The following is a 6,584-nucleotide window of genomic DNA, read 5'->3' on the forward strand; positions in this document are numbered from 1 at the left end:
GATGACACTTACTTGTTCAGTCAAGAAGGCTTTCTTATTCACAATCAACCCTCGTTTGATAGTACATAGGTCCTTTAGGAACTTTGCATATGATGGAACTTGCTTAATCATGTCCAGCAATGGAATGTTGACCTTCACTTGGCTCAATACTTCAAGGATTTTTTATGCATTTTTTATCCCCTTTTTCCCATGCAAAGCTTGAGAAAAAGGTGGAGATGTGCGTTTCTTCATCAATTCTTCCTTAATAAGCTCTTTCTCCGGATCTGCATTTACTGTTGAATCACGGTCCTTCTTCCCTTCATTGATATCTTTCTTCTTTCCTTTCATTTCCTCCCTCTTCTTTGTCTTTTCTTCTTCTTTTTCTTCCACATATGGCTTGGGTATTGGTGACTCAACCTTTTTACCACTCCTTAGAGTGATCAAGGCTTTAACATCTCTCATATGTGAAGCTTCTCCCTCATGAGTTTCCACTTCGTGGATACCCTTGGGGTTTTGGTGAGGTTGAGAATGAAATCTACCCTTCTCTTGCACTGTGTTCAAATTAGTGAGCCTTGAGATTGAGTATTGGAGATTATCTATCTTCTGAGATAAGTCATTTTGCATCCCATCAATCCTTTTATTCAAAGTGTTCTCTACACTATCAATTCTTTGATTGGGTTGAGAATTGATGGATTTTTGTTCTCCAACAAAATCTCTGACAACCTTGCTGAGATTCACTATTGCTTGTTCCAGACTTGAAGCTTGTTGAGATGGTTGAGCCGGCTGTTGGTACTGAGGTGCTCTTGGCTTCCATGAAAAATTTGGATGATTCCTCCAACTTGAGTTATAAGTATTGCCATACGAAGCATTGCTATTCGGCTTGAATTGTCCAATGACATTTGCTTGTTCTCCAAACATTTCTCTAGCAACTGGAATTGTAGGGCACTCCTCCACCAAGTGTTCATATAAGATTGGCAAATCGAACATGGCTTTGTTTGCACTGGTGTTTCAGCAATAGCTTGCACTTCATTCATCTTTTTCAGTTCTAGCTCCTCCACTCTCCTTGTCATAGTTGCAAATTTTGCTTTCATATCAACATCTTCATTCAAGGTGTACATCCCAGCCTTAGCATGAAGAGCATTTGGTTGAGACTTCATCTTTCCCACTTCTCCTCTGTTCGGTTCATCCCATCCCCTTGAGACTTCAGCTACATAACTCAAGAAATCCATAGCTTCCTCAAGATTCTTACTCATGAAATCCCCTCCACACATCGTTTCGAGGAGTTGCTTCATTGAGGAAGATATCCCATCATAAAAATAACTCACCAACAGCCATGTATCAAAGCCATGGTGAGGGCAAGCATTAATGGCTTCCATGTATCTTTCCCAACACTCATAGAATTTCTCATTCTCTTTAGTTGAGAAGTTTGAAATTTGCCTTTTCAAGCTTTTTGTTATGTGAGTAGGAAAAAACTTCTTGAGGAATTTAGCTTGTAAATCAGTCCAAGAACGGATACTCTTTGGCCTTAAAGAATTAAGCCAAATCTTGGCCTTATCCTTTAAAGTAAAAGAAAATAGTTTAAGCCTCATTAGGTCGATAGAAGCTCCTCCCTCTCGGAATGTATTACAAACATCTTCAAATACTTTGATATGGGCATAAGGATTCTCACTTTCCATTCCATGGAAAGTTGGCAGAAGTGGCACAATATGGAGTTTGATCACTAGCTGCTCTGTAAGGGGCACTATACATGATGGTGCACTCATACGAGGTGGATGCATACGGTCCCTCATTGATCTGAATTCATTGGGATTGTCCTGATGATCATGGTGACTATCCTGATCCTCAGGTGTAGTTTCCATGATGTTCAAGATTACTTCCAACTGGTTGTTATGAGGTGTTTCAAGTTTAACAAGCCTTCCTCCACAATCTCGTATCCACTTTGGCATACACAACTAGTATCAACTATAATAAAGAAAGAAAAACAAAAACAGAGAAAAACAAAAACAAAACAGAGGAAAACAAAAACAAGACTACTAAAAAGAGTTCGATTAACTAAATCTAAATTAAAAACTATGCTAGAATATAAACAAGAAAAAGAAAAAAACTAAAAGAGTTAGTAAAAATGAGAGAAAACTCACCAAACTTGTGATGAAAACCACAAGTACCCTGGAATAATATCAATACGAAGTTGGCACCTTCCCCAGCAGCGGCGCCATTTGATTCGTTCCCAATTGGTGTCTCAACTGATTTATGTCCAACTGGTGCTCTTTGATTGAGAGAGTAATCAACAAAATGTATAACATATATCACCATGCATTAGGATAGCTTAGCTAATATAGCATAGTGGCTTTGTAGACCCTCAATTTTGTACCTCGACACTACCATTTATCCTTCGGGTGTCACATCCACCCATCGTTCGCATATGGCACCACTAGGGCCCCTTTTGGGCTTAGTTGGTGTCCGAGCCTCGTGTGGGTTTGTCTGTGGTCCATTGTGGTGCATATGTGGTTCATTTTGGAGGTTCAACATGGCCATTTTCCTAGTCGTTCACATCACGCTATAGGAAGGAAGTGGGGTCATCCCAATGTTTTAGCTTAGTTGGAGTTTATAGGGGCATGTTGAGGTTCGGAGCACTCGGGCTTGTTTTGATCGTATCTCCCTCATCCAAACTTGCAATCAAGAACCGCTTCTTTTTATGGATTCCTTATTCTTCTAGGAACATTCTGTAAAATTTTCAAAATTTTTTGCAACCAATCGGCTGGTTGGTAGCCGGTTCAGCTAGTTAAGCCGGTTCATCAAGTCAGTTGGTGTAGAACACTGATTTTTGGTAATTGTTTTGATCATATCTCCCTCTTTCGAACTCGGAATCATGCACCGTTTTTTTCATGGATTCCTTACTCTTCTAGGAACATTTCTTCAAATTTGCAAAATTTTTTGCAATCAGTTCGACCGGTGGGCATCCGGTTCGGCCGGTTCAGCCGGTCTATTGAGTCAGTTGAGGTAAAACACTAATTCTAGTAATTTTGGGGCCCAAATCCTACATGGCTCAAGCCCGTAAGCTCCAGATTGGTTTTGGGCAATGTTTTGAGTCCATTTTGGGCCTTGGTTTGGGTTCCTTGCAGCCCACCACGAATCCATATGGATTCTTGGTGGTAAAGCAAGCTGAAAAATGAAGGGAGTGAGTTGGCCTCGTAAGTTTAAGAGAAGTAATGAGGGGTGTGGTTCCCATGCTGATGAAGGGGATTTCAGTGCTGAAGGGGAAGGAACCCAGGAAGCTCAAATGCTGAGAGGGGTATGAGTATAAAAGGTGGGAAGAGAGGAGAGCAAATGACCTTTTGGCATTTTTGAGAGAGGAGAAATTTTGCTGGTGAGAGAAACAAAAGGTCAGGAGCATCTTCTGAGTTGAGAGCGTGGGGGAAAGCTTCAGCACTGTGGTTTTTTTGAAGAGGAGAGTGACAACATCTTAGTTTTGGAAGTCATCACTGGCATACATGGATCATATTTGGTGGAGATTTTGAGGTAAGCATGCTGAATTTTCTTTACTTACAGTTTATCTTCCTTGTCTTCATATGTTTTTTCTCCTTCCTCATCATCTTTTCTTCCCTTTGATATGAAGATGGTATTGCTTGGGCGTGGATAATAAAGGCCACACATGATTGTTGTTGATTGGTTATGAATGGTTTAGGATCTTTTTGACCGAATTTGGGATTTTTTATCAACCGGCTGAACCAGTTGGAAACCGGTTCAACTGGTTCAGCACAATAGCTGGCTGCCTCTGTCAGCCATGAGGAACACCTGCCTTTCTTTGTCTAGTTCTCACTCATCCGGGCTCGGAATTGAGAACCATTTCTTTTGTTTACTTCCTTAATCACTTAGAAACTTTCTGACCGAATTTGGGATTTTTTATCAACTGGCTGAACCGGTTCAGCACAATAGCTGGCTGCCTCTGTCAGCCATGAGGAACACCTGCCTTTCTTTGTCCGGTTCTCATTCATCTGGGCTTGGAATTGAGAACTATTTCTTTTATTTGCTTCCTTAATCACTTAGGAACTTTCTGACCGAATTTGGGATTTTTTATCAACCGGATGAACCGGTTGGGAACCGGTTCAACCAGTTCAGCACAATAGCTGGCTGCCTCTGTCAGCCATGAGGAACACCTGTCTTTCTTTGTCTGGTTCTCACTCATCCGGGCTCGGAATTGAGAACCGTTTCTTTTGTTTGCTTCCTTAATCACTTAGAAACTTTCTGACCAAATTTAGGATTTTTTTTATCAACTAGATGAACCGGTTGGAAACCGGTTCAACCGGTTCAGCACCATGGCTGGCTGGCTCTATCAGTCATGAGGAGCACCTGATCGGGCTTTGTTTGGTTCTCACTCATCCAGGCTCGGAATTGAGAACCGTTTCTTTTGTTTGAATCCTCACTCATTTAGGAGTTTTCTAGAAAAATTTAGGAATTCTTCTCAATAGGTTGTACCAGTTGAGAACTAGTTCAACCTGTTCTACTGGAGGACTTTAGGTAGCCCTCGATTTTGGCATTTTTCGAGCCCTTATCCATTGGGGCTCAAACCCATTTGCTATAGGGTACTTGTGAGCCATTTTGAAGGTTTAAGTCAGTGTTTGATTTTAGTTAGTATGGGCAATTTTGAAGTTATGGGTGGTGTGGTCTAGACGAGTCTAGTTCGATTTGTATGACATTTGGGGAGTCCCTTACCTCATTTCAACCAGCTATCTTCCTTTTTGGCACAAGCTTGGATGCTTGATTTTGAATACATGTTGCGTGACTGACTCACCCTCTGCTGTAGCACATGGCTAGAGACTACAGGTACGCATCGTTGGTTTTGATTGTTGAATCATATGCATGCATGGTGCTTAATCTTGAATGTTTATTATGTGTTTATCGACCTTTTATGCAGCGCTTGGCTAGGGACCACAGGTACGCACCCATTGTTTTGGTTGGTTGAATTCATATGCATGCCAAATACCAACTAGGATTGTGTGATTCATGACATCTATTTAGCCTAGGGTCTCATCTGTGACCCATATGCTCCCACATACCCAATTCATTAGTAGAGACCGAGTTCCGGGCCTAGAGGGGTGCTACCTCGCATGAGGTACCTTCCCAATGGGTAACATGATCCCCGGACCTAGAATCTAGTTTTCGCAAACCGTTTTTTCCATACTTGGGTCATTAGGGGTTTTTGTTCTTACTTAATTTTCCCCATTTTAAAAATAAAAATAAAAAGTAAGTGGCGACTCCATACAACACCGTTCCTCACCGGGGGCAGGTTTTTCAAAACTGGAAAACTCAACTTTTTCATTCCTTCTTTTCTTTTAATAGCGAGTCACGCCGGTCCGGTGGATCGGGTGAGGGTCCACACTCTAGGATCGTTCACAGGGAAGGGTTTTCAACTCTCAACTGATACCAATTCAAGGTTAAATTGGTGCTTTTTCATTTCAAGGTTAGCTTTAAAAGAAAACATAAAGATGTTTGAGTGAAAAGGGTTTGGTCTTAAACTAACCAAAAAGAAAGTAATGGAAATTACTTATGAAGAAAAACATTCCTTGGAGGTTTAGGTTCACAGGGGAGGTTCCTTATGCAAATACAAAGCTCTGGTCATTTGGTTCATTTCCTCGCATTAGAGAATTAACATATAGTCAATTCTCTAACTGGTGTTGTACAGAGGTATCCTTTAAATGGATTTCAGCTCTAATTCCTTCTCACTGATACAACTTGCAATGGCTCGTGCCTCTCACCTAGCATTTTCCATTCAAGGTGATCTTTAACTTTGGACTTCCCTTCTCAAGCTCGCAAGAGATAACTAATGGATGTCTCCTTGGAGTCCAAAAGCTTACCAAGTGTTGGCAATTCTAGAAAAATCCTACCTCCAAGTCACTTCCCAAAAGCTCGCAAGAGATAAACAAGTGTATCTCCATGGATGGAGATCACGTGCCTTACCAAGTGTTGGCTCAAGTGACTTGAAGGTGTTTTAAGTTAACTAAAGACATAGAAATCATAAAAGGATCACATTTTCTCTTCATTAATGATTGAAACCATAAAGCTACTAATTCATGCACTTGGAACCTTTCCCGGCTACCTTAACTCCAAGGAACTAAAAGTCTAGCCACTCATTCTCTGAGGAAACTTCCTCGGAGCTTGTTTGACTAGAAAGAAAACTAACGAGAAAACAAATATATCAAGGAAAAACAGAGCAAGTGCTCTCTAAAAATATATTTCTTCCTTTCCGATTACATACTAGATCACATAACATGATGTCTTTGTAAAGAAAATTACAAACTATATATATGAGGTTATTCACCATTTTCCTTACTTAAAGACTAAGGAATCCTATGATAGGTGGATTACAAGGAGACTTTGGGAATTTAGACAACAAATATCTAAAGCAAAATATCCTAAAATATCTCAACATGTCGGTCTGAAATATCTTAAGAAGTTGGTCGGAAATATCAAGAAGCTTCAGGATAACACCTTAGTTGTGCATGTCTGACCGGGTAGGTGCTACCAGTGGATTCGGATATGTCTGACCAAAGAAGTTGAAATGTCTTCCTCTCCTATCCGGCTATGAGATATCCGAATGTAAAATG

General features: G+C 40.6%; 1 non-coding gene across 1 annotated transcript; it reads left to right on the top strand.

Annotated features, from left to right (window-relative positions):
* The first annotated feature begins 1,320 nt into the window (after positions 1-1,320).
* Positions 1,321-1,428, top strand: LOC117911932. The gene has a single exon (XR_004650953.1). It is a non-coding gene; the product is annotated as a small nucleolar RNA R71 (small nucleolar RNA).
* Positions 1,429-6,584: the final 5,156 nt, after the last annotated feature.

The sequence above is a fragment of the Vitis riparia genome, chromosome 3 (genome assembly GCF_004353265.1).
Source record: "Vitis riparia cultivar Riparia Gloire de Montpellier isolate 1030 chromosome 3, EGFV_Vit.rip_1.0, whole genome shotgun sequence".
NCBI lineage: Eukaryota > Viridiplantae > Streptophyta > Magnoliopsida > Vitales > Vitaceae > Vitis > Vitis riparia.